The sequence below is a fragment of the Falco peregrinus genome (genome assembly GCF_023634155.1).
Source record: "Falco peregrinus isolate bFalPer1 chromosome W unlocalized genomic scaffold, bFalPer1.pri SUPER_W_unloc_1, whole genome shotgun sequence".
Taxonomy (NCBI): Eukaryota; Metazoa; Chordata; class Aves; order Falconiformes; family Falconidae; genus Falco; species Falco peregrinus.
Window position 1 is genome coordinate 7000 of NW_026599560.1, and position 19364 is coordinate 26363.

The window sequence follows — 19364 nt, forward strand, 5'->3', positions numbered from 1 at the left end:
AGCCTTGGCTGCGGCAGCCATGAGATAGTGGAGTTTAAGATCTTGAGATGAGGAAACAAGGCAAACAGTAGAACCACATCATTGGACTTCAGGAGAGCAAATTTCAGCTTATTTAGGGATCTGCTTGACAGAATCCCATGCGGGACTGTCCTGGAGAGCAAAGGGGCTGGTTGATCTCGGAGGAGAACCTCCTCAAAGCACAAGAACAAACTATTCTGACATGCAGGAAGTCTAGCAGCATGGATGAACAGGGAACTCCTGACTGAACTCAAATGCAAAAAGGAGGTACACAGAAGTTGGACAAGGAGAACAGGCTACCCAAGAGGAATGTTGGGGTCTGCAGCGGGTCTGCAGATAAGTTAGTTGACCTCAAAGACTTAGCCGTGTACCTTTAAGACAGCCACAAATTGTCAGGTCTGTAAACAGGATGTGAAGAACCGGAACTATAGAACCTCAGCGTACGGGCACCTACAGCAACAGCAAATAGCAAGCAAGAAGGACACAAAAACCTATCAGGGTCTAACACCTGCACTGTCTAAGATATATAAATAGTTTGTATAAACAATAAAGGCCATTTTTTCCGAACGCAGCCACGCAGACATAGTGTTTCTTTTAAGTCCGCCTCGACTTGCGTCACCACAGAGGAATATAGAGATGTTACCCAGGTACACAGGGATGGAGTTAGGATAGCCAAATTTTAGCTGGAGTTGGAACTGATGAGGGATGTGAAGTGCAACAAGAAGGGCTTCTCTAAGTGTATTGACAGCAAATGAAAGACTAAGAAAAAATGTGGCTCCAACTCAATGGGGCAGGGGACCTAGTGAATGAAGACATGGAAAAGGCTGAGGTACTCAATAATTTCCCTGCCTCAGATTTCATTTGTAAAGTTTTCCCTCAGGTCTCTCAGTCTACTGGCAGAGTCTAGGGGGAGTAAAGCAATACCCACAGTAGAGGAAGATCGAGTTAGAGAGTACTTAAGGCAACTGAACATGCACAAGGTTTATTAATAATGTCAAAGTGTTGCTATCGCCAATCAGAAAGGAAGAGGGCAGCAGTCTCCAGTTTAACAGTGAATGCTGTTAACTAGAGAGAAAGTTCCATTAATAAACGTTTCAATTTGCAAATAAAATCGCCAAAGCAAAGGTCCATGTTGTAGCACAATGGTGCTTTAATGCCATTCCTTCCTTCTGTGCCAACTCTCAGCATAACATTTAATTATTTGACTTGAGGCATTTGACAAATATTTAAGATTAACAAAGTAAAGCACTCTCCCTAAGATTCAGATTTAATTGAAACTTTGGACGTGTTTGAATGTAGGTTTAAAGCTTATGACCAAAGCTGAGGATACACCACAATTCTGAATTTAAGATGTCAAAAACCACACATCATGTATACTCATATCAATAGGAAGCCTGAAAATACAATGTTTTTAGATGAGTGCAAATATGTCAAGCAATTGCATGAACCTACCTTGGAAAATCCAAATTGTTGTTAAGTCACAGAACAAAAATATAGATGCTCAACTCACTATGAATATGCTAACCAGGATAGATTTTTAACAATTAGACCATGCATCACTCATAGAGATAATGGCATAAGCAGCGCTTGAATGTTGCTGAGTGAAATTAGCTGACAAGAAGATAATTTACTAACAGACTGTATGATTGGTATTGCTGAAAGCCACATGCCACAGTAGTATGTAGGTGACATCCTAAAAACTAAAACCTAAGAAACTAGCAATGCTGCTGCTTTGGATACAACACAGCTATCCTATCATGGAGCACTATCCATTCACAGCCCTGGCTATTAAAGAACAAACCAACTGTTTGGCTATGTCTTTCTGTGAGAAGTACAAGGCCTATGTAGAAAAACATCACAAATGTAAAGGCTGGAAGGGTGGAATGCACTAGGAACAGACCTATAATGCACCAGTGCTTTATGCCCATGACCAAAACTCCAGAAGCAGTGCAGGACTATATTATGTATGGCATGAAATGTACACAAGAACCCAGGACACATATTCCAAATGACATTTTTGCCATGCAGTCAGTTCCAGATGCCCTTTGGGATGAAGAAGAAGAAGAAGAAGAAGAAGGAGTGGAAAGGAAAATGGAAGGAGAATAGGAGTTTAAGGGGGACACGTCTCATGGACTTTATTCAGTTGTTGATGGACACAGAGTTTTGGGGCTACACTTTCCTAGCACATAATGCCAAAGACTATTGTTGGGGTCTGCAGACAGGTTAGTTGACTTCAAAGACTTAGCCGTGTACCTTTAAGACAGCCACAGATTGTCAGGTATGTAAACAGGATGTGAAGAACCGGAACTTAGAACCGCAGCATACGGGTACCTACAGCAACAGCAAAGAGCAAGCAAGAAGAAGGACACAAAAACCTATCAGGGTCTGACACATGTAGTGTCTAAGATATATAAATAATTTGTATAAACAATAAAGGGCATTTTGCCATTTTGTCCGAACCCAGCCATGCAGACAGTGGTTTTTTCAGTCCGCCTCGACCTGCGTCACCACAGGCTATGATGGCTACTTCGTTATTAGCCAGTTTTTGAAAGGAAAAATGGACATGTAATTAATCATCCAAGGTGGTAAACTCATGTACATAGAAGTACCCAGCCTAAGTATACATTTAATAGACTCTTTACAATTTTTAACCCATGAAACTAAGCAGCCTTCCCCAAGCATTGGGAATTGCAAGCTGCAAAGGTTATCACCCCCATTTTTTGAACACTGCTGAAAATCAAAGTTATGTAGACCAGACCGTCTTCCACAGCCAGTATATTATGGGGTGGACACCATGATGCTTGAAGTGAAAAAGCCTTTCTTGGCATGGCACATAGCTAATCAGAAGAGGATTTCTGACTTGCAAAAAGAATCAGGCCTGGCTGGGATGGAGTTTCCCCATAGCGGCCCTCATAGTTCTGTGCTTTGTATTTGTAGCTAGAAGAGTGTTGATAACACACCAGTGTTTTGGCTACTGCTGAGCAGTGCCCACACAGCATCAAGGCTTTCTCTCCAGTGCCCACCCCAACACCAAAGGCCAGTAGGGTGATGAACCAGGGATTCACCTGACCAAGTGGGGCAACAGGGTGTTCACAAACAAGCTGACCAGACTTATGAGAACTTTAAACTAGACTTAGCAGGGGAAGGAGATGGAGTTTTGAGCACCAGACAAGAGCCAGGGGCTGCTGAGTTATTAGGAATCAACAGGGAGGAGAAGCTGGAAACCACTGTGCAGCTAGAAAGCTATGATCTAATCATCTTTGCTGAAACATGGTGGGACAAATCACATGACTGACTGCTGCAATCAATGGCCATAAGCTGTTCAGAAGGGACAAGCAAGGAAGGAGGAGCGGGGGAGTTGTTCTCTGTAAAAGAATGAACTGATTGCACAGAGTTGTATTTGAAAAACAGTGATGAACAGGTTGAGAGCTTATGGGTAAAAATTAGGGGCCAAGCCAACAAAGGAAATCTCATTGCTGGTGTTTATTACAGACCATCCAACCAAGGGGAGCCTGCAGAAGAAGCATTCTTATTTCAACTACAGGAAGCATCACAATTGCAGGCCCTGATCCTGCTGGGGGACTTCAATCACCCTGACATCTGCTGGAAAAGTGGCACAGCATGCTGTAAGTGGTCCAGGAGACTCTTTGTGAGCCTCGTGGATAATTTCTTAATCCAGGTGACAGACAGCCCGACCAGAAGAGAAGGGTTACTGGACCTGTTGGTCATGAACACAGATGAACTAATTAGAGAGATCAATACTGGTAGCAGCCTGGGCTGCAATGATCATGCTCTGGTGGGATTCACAATCTTGAGAACTATGGGCCAAGTGAAGACTAGAGTCAGGACCCTTAAGTTTAGGAGAGCAAACTTTCAGTTAAGGAACTAGTGGTTGTGACCTCTTGGGAAACTGCCTTCAGGGACAAAGTAGCTTAATAGAGCTGGCAGCTCTTTAAGGACATTTTTCTTAGAGCACAACAACTATTAATTCCCATGTGTAAGAAATCAGGCAAGGAAGGCAGGACACCAGCATGGCTGAGTAAGGACCTTCTGGTCAAACTAAAGTGTAAGAAGGAATGCCCAGATGCATAGGGATGGGACAAAGACAGATAAGGCAAATCTGGAACTGAATTTGGCAAGGGATGCAACAAATATTTATTATTATAAGGGTTTCTACAGGTACGTTGGCCAGAAAATGAAGGTTAAAGAAAATGTACCCCCTTCCCGATAAGACAGGAGAATTGGTGACAACTGATATTGAGAAGGCTGAGGTAATCAACAAATTTTTTAGAATAGAATAGACTATTTCATTTGGAAGGGATGTACAACAATCATCTAGTCCAACTGCCTGACCAATTCAGGGCCACCCCAAAATTAAAGCATTCCCTTTGAAAGAGCCAGATGAATCTGACAAATCAATAAATGGTTACGGGACTGGTGCCACAGCCAGGGGTTCAGCTACTTAGACTATGAGACTCGCTTTGAGAAACCTGGTCTTCTAGGGCTGATGGGGTCCATCTGGCAGAGAAGGCGAAGAGCATCCTTGGTCATAGGCTTGCCAAGCTGGTGAAGAGGGCTTTAAACTGAAGTTTCTGGGGAAGGGGAACCTCAATCCGTCCCACTCCTACGAGTTTATTGCCAGTGCCAGCAAGAGAAACCCAGAGCCTGGAGAAGGATCAAAGGTCAGCAGGAGAGCACCTTGTCGTGGTTTAACCTTCCTGGTAACTAAGTACCATGCAGCTGCTTGCTCACTCCCCCTTCACCCTGGTGGGATGGGGAGGAGAATTGGAAAGGAATGTAAAACTCAGGGTTGAGATAAGAATAGTTTAATAAGTAAAGCAAAAGCTGCACATGCAAGCAAAGCAAAACAAGGAATTCATTCACCACTTCCCATGGGCAGGCAGGTGTTCAGCCATCTCCAGGAAAGCAGGGCTCCATCACGCATAATGGTTACTCGGGAAGACAAACGCCATAATGCTGGATATCCCCCCCTTCCTTCTTCCCCCAGTTTATATACTCAGCTTGATGTCCTATGGTATGGAACATCCCTTTGGCTAGTTTGGGTCAGTTGACCTGGCTGTGTCCCCTCCCAATTTCTTGTGCCCCTCCAGCCTTCTCGCTGGCAAGGCCTGAGGAACTGACAAGTCCTTGATTTAGCGTAAACATTACCCAGCAACAACTAAAAACATCAGTGTCCTCTCAACATTGTTCTCACACCAAATCCAAAGCACAGCACTGCACCAGCTACTAAGAAGAAAAGTAGAAAAGTATTCTGCCAAAGACTATTGTTGGCGTCTGCAGCAGGTCTGCAGACAAGTTAGTTGATTTCAAAGACCCTCCAAACCTCTCGCTGACAGGGCCCAAGAAACCAAGAAGTCCTTGTCTGAGTATAAACATTATCCAGCAACAACTAAAAACATCAGTGTGGTTATCAACATTGTTCTCACATCATAGCCAAAACACAACACTGTACTAGCTACTAAGAAGAAAGTTAACTTCAACCCAGCCGAAACCAGGACATGGCGTCATAAGAGATATTAACTAGATGCCACCAAGATTGGAAGTCTCTTTCAAATTTAGTTGCATTATCCCAGATTACCTTTTGAATTTCAGTGAGTAAGGTGCCCTCATCGCCTTCTTTTATAATCACTGCCACAGCAAATTGTATCCACAACTGAGCTTGGATGCAGCTGAGAGCTAGGGAAACATTATTTTGGATGACACAATGCATCTGTAATTGATGGTCGTCTTCATTAATTCTTTCCCATTTAGGTAATATATCAGATAAGAGCCATTGACCGTTTCCTAGTGCCATTATATAAGATTGTAATGGTTATTCTAGTTTATGTAAATCACTTGTTGCCATGTTTATTTTGTTTGTTAAAATTTCTGCATGTATGCTGTTTAACACTCCTAATCCTGTTCCATGGATACCAGTCACATCTCTCCTTGATCATTTTGGAGAGGTGAGGATTCATCTTTGCAACCATGTTTACCACCCTGTATAATCTGTTTTCAGGAATGGCGAGCAGGTATGTTTATTTGTACCAGTATCAACCTGTATTGATAGTTCCACTCATTTAAGAGACCATGATGGATTAAACATCATTCGCTTTTGTCCTATGTTTTTAACTAGTTAGGGACCAGTGTTGTAAGTGTAAGGAGACAGTTTGATAAGAGGTTGAATTGGTGGATCTGGTTGTTCGATGTCAATCTTGAATTAAAAATCTAGGCTGGAATGAGAGTTGGAATCTGTACAAAGATTTATTATGTGTGCTGGATGGGATATAATAAAGTTGTACCAGGATTTGTGTTTGAAAGGACAGGTATGTATGTTGTATGTTCCTTCAGTATAGTTTACAACAATGTGTAAGGTTGCTGTCATACATTTAATGTGATTTTCAATTTGACATCCTACCAAAATGGTGTCTTGTTTGGTTTCTTTCAAAGACAGAATTTGTCAATTGTCACTTTAATTTTTAACAATCCATTCCTGCCTGTGGAAGGTCATGTTATTGTGTAGTACTACTGCAGATAAATTTAGACCAGGTATAGGCACGTCAAGAAATGTGTATGCATCACCCTATGGCCACCCTGTTGTATACACACAAATTCCAAATTTCACATTTGACAATAGTAAAATCAACAATAGTTCTACACCATGATTACCCCAAAGGCAAAATGTGAATACAGGTTGTATAAAAGTGAAATTGTACCAGCAATCTAGTTCTAGTATCTTATAGCAAGATTTCTCATTGTTTCTTAGTTTAGAAAAATCAGTAAATTATATTTTAATTTTGGTGGGGTTTTCATAGGTAGATCCACTGATTGCCCAACATTCGATTTTTATTTTTTCCCCTGGTGTGGCTTGAAGTGATGGTGTTTGATTAATGTCATTACTATTGTGAAATACTCCAATTCCCTTTTTGTATAGTGTCTCCCATCTCCATTCATCCTTTTAGATATGCTTCATTTCCATGTATAATCAGAGTAGCAAGGTTCAAGTTTGCCTTATATTTTGGTGAGATCCCAACACTTCCATTATAATTTAGTAGTGCATGGTCCCAAAAATTTTGTGTTTGAATTGGAAGGATTAGATTTGTTCTGTTTAAGAGGAGAAATGAAACTGTGTTGGAAGTATACTTCCATTGTTGTTGTTGCCATCGATTCATTTTCTCTTGCAAGAGGAAAGAAAGAAAGGTCTCGGTGGGTGTTGTGGTTTAATTCCAGCCAGCAACTAAGCACCACGCAGCTGCTTGCTCACTCCCCCCCACCTGTGTTACCGAAAACTCGGAATGAAGAACTTATCGACACCAATGTGATGTAGATAAGCAGACACTTCTTTATTGACAGCCGGGTGCGTGAGCGAGTCCTCTCACGATCAATGCACACCAAGTCTCAAAATCAGACACCATATATAGAACTTATTCATACATATTCTTTTCATATACATACATTGCTGACGGCGAGGGAAGTCAAGCAGGCAAACTCAATGTGAGTGATAAAGCAAGCTTCGATTTATTACGGCGCGATTATGTCTTATATACAGTTCCAGTTAATTATGCCTACTAGTCATCTGCTGATTGGCTAAGCTCTAAAGGGTTACATTTTCATACGTCCTCCTACTTGCGGTTTCTGCGGATAGCTAGCTACATATTTTTTTTCCTCTCTTGTCTACGCGAATTCCTCAAAGTTATTTACAACATTAGGCACAAGGTCAGTGTTTTTCTCAGCTTCCTTATCAGCATGCCTCAGCATAGCTGCAAGGCCTGCTTCAGCTAACTTACGCTAACTTTGTTTCACAAAGATCTTTAAGGGACTCATGGCCATGATCACGCAGCCATTCTGCAACAATACATAATTGTCGCGACAGAGCGAAGACACAGTCACTCAATATGAGTGAGCAGCAGACTTCGTTTATTGTGCCTTACAGTCACCTTTTATGCCTTGTTATAATTAGCTCATACATATTACAAAAGTTAAGCTCATTATTGGTTAGTTGCCTAAATACCAAGCCCGCCCCTAGTTTCTCTTCTGTAGTTATCTGTTCCCACCTGCAACATTCTTTTCCCACCGCGATCTTCCTGTTACTGTGTAACAAGAACAGCCAAGGACAGTGTATTTTGCTTTACTTCAGATAAGCTGAGAGCGATGTGCATTTTTGTCCAGCCAGCTGGACTATGTCTATGTGACCCTTTTCAGCTAGCCAGTTATCCACAATTCCCCCGTTTTTATTTTGGGCGACACAGGCTTGGTTGACCATTTTCAATAACAGCGTTTTAACACAGGAAAATACACAGCCAACTTATAAAATCTCAGTTCAGAAGTATAATTCCTGAAATACTTGACAAATAAAGTTAGCTTGAAGCTTTAATTTAGATGCTCTTTCTGTTCCAGTGATATAAAATGTTTAAAAAATTCAAAGGTAATTTTAAAGTTCTGAACATGGACTAATACAAGCTCAAAACCCAAAAAGAAACCAAACTGATGTTTGACTAGGAATATTTGCAAATATTTTAGTGGAAAATCCCTGACCATTAACAATTTTCTGTCCAAATAACAACTGCCCTTATGCAACCGACCAGTCCATACATTTTCTGAAGAATACCTCATTGATATCAAAGAATTAACAAAGGGAAAAAATTAGTTCTAAGCTATATACATTCATAAGTGTTTTTTTCAATAGTTACATACAGATTTACACACTAAGCCATAATGGCTTGTAGGTGATACACACAAGAAGAGTACGTTGCTTATCTGTCTGAATGTCTATGCTAAATTTGACAACTATGCCACAAGCCAAGCCTACATGGGTGCTGTATGTTATGCACGTTCCTTAACAAACAGAAGTATAATAGACAAATTCCCAAGACCTAGTCCCCAACCTAATTATATTATTTTGTAGCCAATTAAGGAAAATAACACAAATGTGCATATCTACATGTGCACACACCTTTTAGTTCAGAACCGATCTGTGATATAAGGCCTTAGCCTTATGGCATCATCGAATCTTAACGAGTACAGTAATTAAAAATGCAGTCTTACTGTAAGTGCGATTTACGCTGACATTCCCTCAAATGCTACACGTGAGTATTTCTCACTCAACTGCCTCAAGGTAAAATAGTAGTATTTGTTAATATGTATCGAAAAATCATTAATTCTCTACAATAGCAGTTGACTTCCATAACACTATGTAAGCAAAAGAGGCTTAAGATGGGTTTTCTGAATACTAACAATTTATTTTAGACTGTCTAAACTCAGGTCTTGAAAGATTTCACTCTGCCAGACATAGAAACACTGTTGCACTCCAGTTGTGATATCCCTTTTCCCAAGTTGTCACATGCACATCTCGCTCAAGCAACGTTATTGTTAAAGTTTCTCTCTGCTACATAAAAGCATATTGCACTTGCAGATATAAAAGACAGCAGCCTTACTTAGATTATTACCTTATTACCTCATAACTCTTAGTATACCTTGTATCTCTGATTTCATCACTTCAAAAATTCACCAGAAGCAGATAAAACCACAGCCTCAGACTAAACTACACCTTAACTGCTGATTCAAATAAAGGCATTCTCTTCAGATATGCCTAATGCTCACAAATAATTTGGGCTGGTTTTGATCAAAAAACTATTATTACAATAATGATCAAAAATAATAATCCCGTTTGCAAAATGCTTTAAGCCAGCCTCCTAGTCCCAACCAATTTCCACATTCAGAATACAGCATAAATACAGAATACAGCATAAATTATCTCCATCAAGGCAAAAAGGCTTCTCTTTAAGCACAGAGATGTTTGCTAGGTCAAGGCAGAAACCCATTTCTTGTAGGGGACATCTGAAGCACTTTTTTTTTTTTTTTTTTTTTTTTTGTGTGTGTTTGTAATCAATTCCGTATTTTTCCTTGAGAAGCTTAAGCTGTTCCTCTTGTTTCAGGAGTGTTTCCAACTCTGATTTGTCGAATAGGTCCGTATTTCCCAAACATATCATACATTTCCTCCGCTGTGATTTTATACGGCAGGTTCCGAATATAGAGGATCCGATTGACCTCTGGGGGCAGCCGGATGTCAGCTCGCTTGGCCGCTTGCATCGCCATGGCGCCGATCGGAGGGGGGGTGTGTGGGTGCCGCCTTGGAGAGAAACCGCGGCCGGGAAGGGGCCTGCCGGGCCGCGCGCCGCCGCTCGCTGCTGCCGCGGCGGTCCCGGACGCTATCCCATACGCTAATAACCCGGGTAATGCCTTTTTACAATCTATGTCCCGAACGCTCCGCTTTTCTAAAAAGCATATGAGCGAATCGTACGTCGCTTGTCTCTCCATACCTTCGTCAGCGCTGTTGCAGCCTTTGCGAGACTTCGGCGACGCGTGGCCGGCGGGACCCTCTGTAGGTGCTCCCGGGCGCGGGGACTGTGCCCTTCCGCCTCCTGCGCTGCTTTCAGCACCGGTACCCGAATCTCCGTCGAACCGTGGCTCGCAGGTTCAGCCCTCTCTAGGGTCCCTGTTCGGGCGCCATTTGTCGCGACGGAGGGAAGACACAGTCACTCAATATGAGTGATCAGCAGACTTCGTTTATTGTCCCTTACAGTCACCTTTTATGCCTTCTTATAATTAGCTCATACATATTACAAAAGTTAAGCTCATTATTGGTTAGTTGCCTAAATACCAAGCCCGCCCCTAGTTTCTCTTCTGTAGTTATCTGTTCCCATCTGCAACATTCTTTTCCCACCGCGATCTTCCTGTTACTGTGTAACAAGGACAGCCAAAGACAGTGTATTTTGCTTTACTTCAGATAAGCTGAGAGCGATGTGCATTTTTGTTCAGCCAGCTGGACTATGGCTATGTGACCCTTTTCAGCTAGCCAGTTATCCACAGTGGATGACAGGTAGACCAGAAGCGAGCAGCGTGCCTGAGCTGGTCCGAGGGATTGGAATGCGAGCTTAACATTAGCCTTGAACAGATACCTGTGTATCCTTGAAGAGCCTGGGAAACTCCTGAGAAAAGCTGAGCCAACAAGATAAGGAACTGCCAGATGCACAAGTAGAAGTGTATCAAAGATGTAGCAAAGAAAAGGTCATCCAATCATGAACTGGTGGTCTGTGAGTGAACCAATCATGTATAGGCACCTGTTCTTAAGAAATATATAAAAAGGCTTGTTAGAACAATAAATGGGGGCCTTTGACCTTTTGGCTTTTGTGCACAATCCTTTGTGTATTGTGTCCGTCTCAACAGCAACATGTGCCCTCATGACAAAGGCAGTCAACTGATGTGAATAAGCTCTAAATAATATGGTCAAGTTTGTATTCATAAACCAATATTCATTTTAATGCATAAATAAGCTTGTAATTGTATAGCGACAAAGGGGTTAAAATGTTTGAAAGATCATATAGACTGTTCTGGCAAGAAAGTTGCAAATCTCTGAAAGGGGAGCTGTCCTCCTTATCTGCAAAGCAAGCTGCCCTACCAAGGAGATAACGGGACAGCAGGATGGCCTTGAGTAAAATTAACAAGGAGTATTGTAAAAACCCTGGGAAAGATTTCTACAAGTCTGCCAACTCATCACTTTTGAGAACTAAGGTGAAAAGTACACCATGAGGAAGACCTACGGCCTTCCTCCCATAGACCACTGCCCACATTCTAAAGACCCCGGCCCACAATTTTTGGAAGAATCTGCGCAAGCGTGAAAGACTGATAAGCTAATTAGCATACGAAGCGAGGGTAGGCGGGTTCAGGTGATGAATATGTATAGGCGTTAATGGAATATTCATTGTTTCATTATATAAATATAAGATAATCTGCCCCTCTGGGTGTGTACGATTGGTGGAAGGATCCCCCGTACACCCGGCGCCGACAATAAAGAATACTTAATCACTAAGAAATTCTGAAGACGTTCTTTGAAACAATCTATATACTGGACTGTATTAGCAAGAATGTAGATGTCCAGTCCACAGAAATGATTCTTGCAGTCCATCTGGCACTTGTGAGACTGCACCTGGAGTACTGTGTCCAATTTTGGGTTCCCCATTACAAAATGATGTTGACACACTGAAGCAAGTCCAACAGACCTGCTAAGACGGTAGTCAAACATTGGAACAGATTGCACAGAGAGGTTATATACTCAGAAATCAACTGGTCACAGCCTTGAGTAAACTGCCCTAACCTTGAAATCAGCCTTGCTTTGAACAGGGGGTTGGACCAGATGACCTCCAGAGGTCTCTTCTGATCTAAATTATTATATGATTCCTTGACACAGGTTCCTCAGTTACAGCCAGACTGTGAAACTCAGGAAGAAGAAATCTTGAAAACTTAGTTGGGTTTTTTGGGAGTAATTAAGAAGAGAGGGAAGAAACTACTAACAATTATGCTGATGCTTTAGTAGTGTTAAGAGAATGCTTTAGTAGTGTAAACACGAGAAGGATAACAAGAAATTTGCCTTTACTTGGGAAGGTATACAATACACCTTTAACAGGCTCCCACAAGGGTATAAACACTCACCCACAATTGCTCAAACTGTGTTTGCTGAATTTTACAGTCTCACTTCCTCAGAATGTGAAACTGTACGAAAATATAGATGATATTCTAATCGGAGGAGATTCCTCTGAAGGGGCAGGGGAAGCAGCAACAGCAGTATGGCAACGACCAAATAAAGCAGAAATTGAGATCCCACCTGAAAAATGTCAGGGACTGTCATGGTTTTCGTGGGGATGGAGTTAATTTTTTTCTTAGTAGCCAGTGCAGTGCTGTGTTTTGGCTATGATGTGAGAACAGTGTTGATAACCACACTGATGTTTGTAGTTGTTGCTGGGTAATGTTTATACTAAGTCAAGGACTTTTACATTTCTTGGGCCTTGCCAGCCAGAGGGCTGGAGGGGCACAAGAGAGTGGGAGGGGACACAGCCAGGACAGCTGACCTGAACCAGCCAAAGAGGTATTCCATACCACGGGATGTCATGCCTGGTATATAAACTTGGAGGGTTAGCTGGGGTAATCGGTGCTCAGGGACTGGCTGAGCATTGGTCAGCGGGTGGTGAGCAGTTGTACTGTGCATCACTTGTTTTCCTTTCTCTCTTTTCCTTTGGATTTCATGCTTTTCCCCACCTTTCCATTATAACTGCTATTATTATTGTTACTATTGTTATTATTGTTGTTCTTACCTTTTTATTCTGTTTAAATTATTAAATTGTTCTTATCTCAAACCTTGAGTTTTACATTCCTTTCCAATTCTCTTACCCACCCTGCCAGGTGTTATAGATTTGCTAATAAGTTAAGATTGATTGATTTTATTTGATTATTTGATTTTATAAAATTATTTTATAAAATTGAAATATAGAAGGATAAGAAATATTTTAATGAAACTTATAGTTGCACAGTAAAAGCTACTATGAGATCTTCTGTACATCCCGTACCAAGGCCAGAAGAATGGGCTAGAACCATTGCTAAAATTTAGGTAATAACTTTAGGGTTTGAAAGGTTTCTTTGTATTTGACCAGTCTTCTGTATGTAGAAGGTGCATTGAAATGTCAGAATATAAGATTAATGGAAACCGGGGAGAGTCGACTGGAACAGCTTGTAGTTACCTGCCAAGAAATCGTGAACTTTAGTAAAAGGTAATTCCGGCAGGGGGAGATGGCGACCACCGACTCATATACCACCTACCCAAATCGTACCCCAGACCCATTTCTAGACCTCTCTAAGCTCTACTGCGCAGAATCGGATATAGGAGGAGAGTATGTTAATGATTTACAAAAAATATTATGATTATGTGTGGATAACTGGCTAGCTGAAAAAGGTCACATAGACATAGTCCAGCTGGCTGGACAAAAATGCAAATCGCTCTCAGCTTATCTGAAGTAAAGCAAAAATACACTATCCTTGGCTGTTCTTGTTATGCAATAACAGGAAGATCGCGGTGGGAAAAGAATGTTACAGGTGGGAACAGATAACTACAGAAGAGAAACTAGGGGCGGGCTTGGTATTTAGGCAACTAACCAATAATGAGCTTAACTTTTGTAATATGTATGAGCTAATTATAACAAGGCATAAAAGGTGACTGTAAGGGACAATAAACGAAGTCTGCTGCTCACTCATATTGAGTGACTGTGTCTTCCCTCCATCGTGACAGTGACCCAAGCTAGCCAAAGGGATATTCCATACCATATGACATCATGCTGAGTATATAAACTGGGGGAAGAAGAAGGAAGGGGGGGACATTTGGCATAATGGCGTTTGTCTTCCCAAGTAACTGTTACGTGTGATGGAGCCCTGCTTTCCTGGGGATGGCTGAACACCTGCTGCCCATGGGAAGTGGTGAATGAATTCCTTGCTTTGCTTTGCTTGCATGTGCGGCTTTTACTTTACCTATTAAATTGTTCTTATTTCAACCCTTGAGTTTTACATTCCTTTTCGATCTTCCTTCCCATCACTCTGGGTGGGGGCGAGTGAGCAAGTGGCTGTGTGGTGCTTGGTTGCTGGCCAGGGTTAAACCACGACAAAAGGTTAGTTTCTGAGTAATCTTAGTGTTCAGCTATGTGGTGTGAGCTCAACCTCAGTTCCTGCTTTGCAAATTTGTCCTCATGCTTTGTCTTTCAGTTGAAGTATTTGACTTATGCAACCTAATGAAAAATTACAAATAACTTGTCACCAGCATTCCTAGCTCCTGTGTAAGTTTAATTGTAACTAGTGGATGTCTTAAAGCTGCAACTTACAGAATTATGTGATTATTTGGGGGAGGATATTAAAAAAACAACCCACCTATATGCTTCTGGAGAAAACTCTGGAGTATGATATGGCTTTAAACACTGAAATCTGAAAGCCTACAAATTGTCCAGAATGTAAGGTTTGTTAATTAATCTTATTTTGAAAAATTAAACTCATTTTTACAGTCTGGGGAATGTTGATACTGTTCATAATTGGACATCCATTTTCTGGACTCTTGAAAGTGAGCATGTCTTGGAGAGGATGTGAGCTGTTTCTGAAATCTGCATATGTGGATGGGGGAGTATTTGGGTCCTAGAGAATCTAGTACAGAAGTTGGTGGTTTGCATGTATGACTTTAATGTTGGGAGCTTGTTTTGGTGCTTTTTTGTGCTGTGAATAGAGTACTAGGGTTAAGTCCTGTGTGTGGAGTTTGTTGGTGGAGAAAAGCTGTTCGTGGGTTCATTCCTGTGTAAATAAGGGAGTTGGTGGCCTGTGGCAGTAAGATCTTTCCTTGTATGTTGCAAGAGTGTTTGTCTTCCCAATATGTTAGGGAGACATTAGAAGGGTCATGCAGAAAATGTCTGTCCCTGTTTATCAGTGATGAGTCTATCTGTTTGACAGTGATGAGTGTCCCTGTATGTGGAAATATGCAGGTTTGGGGAGGATTATTCTGGGGTGCTTGTCTTTGCATGTGAGGAAGGTACAAGTTTTGGGGAAGCAGCGTCAGGAGTGCCTGTGTGTCAAGAAGGCTAAATGGGGCAGGGGAAAAGCATGCATTGCAGAAAGGCTATTTCTGGGTAAGTTCACCCCTCACCCAATCACTCCCATCTTGACAAAAAGATAGCATACAAGGATGCTACCTGAAAAAATTGTGCATGAATGAAGGAGCAATACCGGGCTGGGAATCCCACAGGGGCCACCCTAGGGAGAAACAGTACAGCAGAGAGGTATCTTCCACCCCAAGCTTAGGAGGAAACCGGAAAGACATTGCTCCCCTTTCAGCACACGCATAACAGAATGGGATAAAAGGAATGGATAACGCAAATCCAATCCCATATCTCGACAGAGGCAAGGATATAGATCTGAGCGTATGCGTGCACACAGTGCGCATGCGCTATATGCATGACATGCTCACTCGGTTTCATTCGGTCCGCACTCGGCTATTTCCGTCTCTTTGTTTTAAACTCTGAGTCGGAATATTGTGGGGGGGGAGGAGGAAAGACGGGAAGTATTTTCTTTCTTTTTTTTTTTTTTTTTTTTTTTGTGAGGGTAGGGAAAAAATAAAAGGGGAACTGGAAGGAAAAGGGGACGGGAATCAATCCCCTGAAGAGAAAAGATTTTTGCTCCTCCTCCTTCTCTTAGTTGCTCATTTTCTGTTGCTGTCGTTGCCGTTTGTTTGACAGGTCAGTCTGCCGCCCTCCGGTGCTGGGGTGGGAGGGACGACAGGAGCGACAGCGGGTCGGGTGTCGGCAGGCTGTGCTTGAACTTTTTGTGATGCAGAAAATGCACGTTATTGTCTCTGTGGGTTCGATGGTATTTTAATAGATAGTGGGGTTTTTTTTGTGGGTTTTTTTCTTTTTTTTTTTTTCTCCTTAAACCCCCTTCCTTTTTCGTGCTTAAGGGTAGCTTTTGCCCACCAAGGGGAAAGGTATCTTTTCCTTTAAAAAAAGCCCACAAACTTATTCTCCTCCCACCTTTTTTTCCTCCCTTCTGTTTTCACCCCTCCCTTTCTTATTCCAACTATTAAGCTTCCTGGCTTCTGGAGGAGTGGTAATGCTTCTTTCTTTCCGGTTTCCTGGTTAATGTGCCCCTGCATCCTGCCAACAGACTTTCGTCCTCAGGTTTGCATGGAGACCTCGCGTTACTGTGGGTTGGCTTAGGTGTGTAGCTTAGCAGGGTGATAAGGAACGTTTGTGTAGAGGTGGTGGTGGTGGTGGTGTTTGGATTAAAACTGAGTCGCTTACAGAAAGCTTCCTCCACCCCTACCAATGGTTTTGCATTCATTAAACCCCTACTGTTGGGAGGGGGAGGGAATCTGTCTCTAGTCAGAATGGAGTAGGCTATTCCTTGCTAAATGACCTCAATTATACAGATGCGCGGTTTTGCTGCTGTGGATGGCTTAGGTTTTCGGGTCCTGTGAGAAGTAGGCATTGAAGTAGCACTGGTAGATTTGTGGTTTGCATTGCCCACCCCCCAGTATTAGTCGAACAGTGTAGTCCTCTACAACCAAGTTCTGTTTATTTTCTACAAATGTTGCATTTTTCAGTGAGTTGTGGTGCTATGGAATAACATGGCAGTCGGTCTCTTGTTGAAAAGTAAATGATTTTGCTTTAGAATATCCTATGAAGAAACTGCAGGAGACTTAATACTTTAACACTATGGTTGTGTAATACTTGGATGCTTTTTGCTAGTTCACATTATGGTTTTGTTTTGGGAAATGTTGTATACTCCATAATTCTGCATAAGTGTAGTCTCAGATCAGTTTAGTAATTTTTTTTCTCCTGAATGTGAAATATGGGTGACTGAGAAACCTAGATCTAAAAATTCTGTTTGATTACCCATGTGTGCTCTAGAATGTTCCTTTAGAAGTGTTTTGTTTTGGTATTTTTCAGGACTCCTACATAATTGTCTACCTGTGTTTCCTAGAATTAAAGTTGTGGATGAGAAGGTTAAAATTAAAAAAAAAAAAAAAGCTATTTAAGCACAACATTGATTCTAACTTTGAAATATCATGTGCATAATGATCCTTCTGGACTAAAGCAATATTAGACAAAAATGTTGGACTCTCCAGAAAGCTACTTCAGGAATATGTTAAATACTTGCATGGAAACTTTAAGCTAGATATGATCTGTAAAGTGGATGTACATTTTGAAAAACACTGCAAATGTAATGAGAACTTGCAAGAATGTGGTTGGTAAAATATTCCTGGGGTTTTTATATGTGTATATATAACTCTTCATTCTTTTATATTGGGAGAGTGGTCTGACTGGTATGTAGTTTGAGACAGAGATACTAAATAGAAGCCTTTATCATCAGTATTTGGTGATACAATGGATTTCAGAATGTTTATATTCTTAAATGTCCTGTGGTTTAAACGGTTTCTCTTTTGATATCACTAGTAAAAAGGCTTGAGTAACAGTTCAAACTACCCCTTTGTGTTCTGATAAGTACTGTATCAGGTTTGAAGGGAGGCCAGAGAAAACTGATTTAGGAATGTCAGAATGTATGAAATAAATCAACAGCTAGAAAGACACTGCCCAATTCCAGAATCTGTTACTTGGTACAAGTATTGGAGTCCTGTCTCAAGGGTAAACTTAAAAATCTGTCTTTGAATAAAATTATTAGGAAGATGAAAGCAGACAGATTAAAAAAAAATGGAATTCTTATGTGTTTTCTTTAATAATAATAAAAAAGGGGTGAATAAAGGTAGAGAAGGGACCTAAATAAGCGTGTGGGAGAGTGGTGAGCTCAAGACTTACCTGTTCTGGTTAGCTTTTGGCAACCAGTGATGTAGCAATGACTGCCTCTTACCCAGCTTATAGTTAGGCAATGTGGAGTCAGCTGGGGAAAGTGTTGAGGAGATTTGGGTGAGAACTGGAGGTATCGATGGTGGGTATGTCTGTGTTACTATGATCAAGGACAGCAAAGGCACAAATGCAAAGGAAACCAGGCTCTGTTAGTTTTAGCACAAGTTAGTTCCCTCCCACTATTAACTATTTTACGTTTTAACCTTGTGGCTAACGCTAACATTAACACTGACAATATGTAAAAATGCTTATTTTAGTGGCAGTAACTACCATTATTAGGTGAAATCGAGGGTGTATTTGCTTTGTGAATAGCATAGTATGTTGGGGAATGTGTGCTTGTGCAGTAGGTGTTTAAGAGCAATTTTTTTCAAATTATTGTAATAAAGATTTAACTACTGACTTGTGAACGATTATTTAGTTCATAAATTGAACTGAAAAATTAATATTTTTTCCCACCCTTATGTATTGCTGTGGTTTAACCCTAGCTGGCAACTAAGCACCACATAGCTGCTCATTCACTCCCCCTCTGCTGGTGGGCTGGGGGAGAATTGGAAGGGTAAAAGTAGAGAAACTTGTGTGTTAAGGACAGCTTAATAATTAAAAAGAAATAATAATAAATTGTAAGGAAAAGAGGAGAAGAAAGAGACAGAGGAAAATAAAACCCAAGAAAAGCAAGTGATGCAAATAGTGAGCAATTGTTTTCACCAACTGATGTCCAGCCAGTACCTGAGCAGCAGCCCCCCTGCCAACCTCCCCCCTAGTCTTATTGCTCAGCATGACATCATATGGTATGGAATATCCCTTTGGTCAGTTGGGGTCAGCTCTCCCAGCTGTGCCCCCTCCCAACCTCTTGTGCACCCCCAGCCTACTTGTGGGTGGGGTGGGGTGAGGAGCAGAAAAGGCCTTGACTCTGTAAGCACTGCTCAGCAATAACTAAAACATTCCTGTGTTATCAACAGTATTTTCATCACAAATCCAAAACATAGCCCCATACAAGCTACTATGAAGAAAAATAACTAACTATCCCAGCCAAAACCACTACATGTATAATGAGGCAAGTGTATGATATTCTGTCTTCAGTGGATTGTTTATCTATTATAATGTTGCTGGATACACTAAGAATCTTAT

The 19364-nt window shown here is 41.4% G+C and overlaps 1 long non-coding RNA gene across 2 annotated transcripts; it reads left to right on the forward strand.

Moving 5' to 3' along the window:
* Positions 1–15955: 15955 nt before the first annotated feature.
* On the forward strand, positions 15956–18633 carry LOC129783259 (uncharacterized). Of its 2 annotated transcripts, XR_008745194.1 has the most exons (3): positions 15956–16112; positions 16458–16550; positions 17322–18633. It is a non-coding gene; the product is annotated as an uncharacterized LOC129783259 (long non-coding RNA). The 2 variants fall into 2 exon arrangements; XR_008745193.1 differs by having other exon boundaries at positions 16458–18633.
* The last annotated feature ends 731 nt before the right edge of the window (positions 18634–19364 follow it).